The 986-nt window shown below is 50.5% G+C and overlaps 1 protein-coding gene and 1 long non-coding RNA gene across 2 annotated transcripts in view; one reads left to right on the forward strand and one right to left on the reverse strand.

The window, feature by feature from the left end:
* The window catches only part of col4a3 (collagen, type IV, alpha 3), a 79,098-nt gene that overhangs the window by 14,431 nt on the left and 63,681 nt on the right, over positions 1–986 (forward strand). The gene's annotated exons all lie outside the window — the stretch shown is intronic.
* Positions 197–986, reverse strand: part of LOC123986406 — a 6,375-nt gene continuing 5,585 nt past the window's right edge. The window contains exon 3 of the long non-coding RNA XR_006828874.1: positions 197–470. This is a non-coding gene — a long non-coding RNA (uncharacterized LOC123986406). The remainder of the gene's footprint in view (positions 471–986) is intronic.

Here is a 986-nt window from a genome sequence, read left to right on the forward strand (position 1 = left end):
GCCCCCTGCTGGCTGTTAGAGAGGACGCAGGTTTAAGTCGCCCCCTGCTGGCTGCTAGAGAGGACGCAGGTTTAAGGCGCCCCCTGCTGGCCGCTGGAGAGGACGCAGGTTTAAGTCGCCCCCTGCTGGCTGCTGGAGAGGACGCAGGATTAAGTCGCCCCCTGCTGGCCGCTGGAGAGGACGCAGGTTTAAGTCGCCCCCTGCTGGCCGCTGGAGAGGACGCAGGTTTAAGTCGCTTCAGCTCTGCAGACCTGGAGGTTCCTGCTTGGTGTGTTCATCACTGTGATCCAGACTGAAATCTCTCTATTGGATGAACAGCACGAGACACGTTTCATCGACCGCCATCGTCGGGTTTCAGCCTTCTGACACCCGGCTGTCGGTCATGTGACCCCGCAGGCCGCCACCATCGTCCCACGAGAGTCTGTCATCCATTTTACGACGTGTATCTGGTGTTTCATCAGCAGGTTTTCCTGCGGAAATCAAAGAATGTGAAAAGAATGTCAGACAGGAAATAAAACCTGTCTGTCTGTCCTGAGCAGTCAGACGGTCTCCGTCTGTTTGTTTTAGCTGGTGTGTTTTCTGTTTCAGCCTTTTGTCCTGGTCTGCTGTTATTACTGACCACCCCAACACTCTCTCTCTCTCTCTCTCTCTCTCTCTCTCTCTCTCTCTCTCTCTCTGGTATGATCTGCTGAGCTGCAGTGAAAAAGGAAAACCAACGACTCTCCGACTGAAAACATTTAAAGGATTTCGTCTCCTTTCCAAACGTTTAAACTCGTTTTAAACTTTTAATTCAATTCAATTTTATTTATATAGCGCCAAATCACAACAACAGTTATCTCACAGCGCTTTTCATAAAGAGCAGGTCTAGACCGTACTCTGTGATGATATTTACAGAAGCCCAACAGTTCCCACCAAGAGCAGCACTAGGAGACAGAGGCAAGGAAAAACTTCCTTTAAGAGGCAGAAACCTCGAGCAGAACCATGAC

This window comes from Micropterus dolomieu, linkage group LG17 (assembly GCF_021292245.1).
Source record: "Micropterus dolomieu isolate WLL.071019.BEF.003 ecotype Adirondacks linkage group LG17, ASM2129224v1, whole genome shotgun sequence".
NCBI classification, from domain to species: domain Eukaryota; kingdom Metazoa; phylum Chordata; class Actinopteri; order Centrarchiformes; family Centrarchidae; genus Micropterus; species Micropterus dolomieu.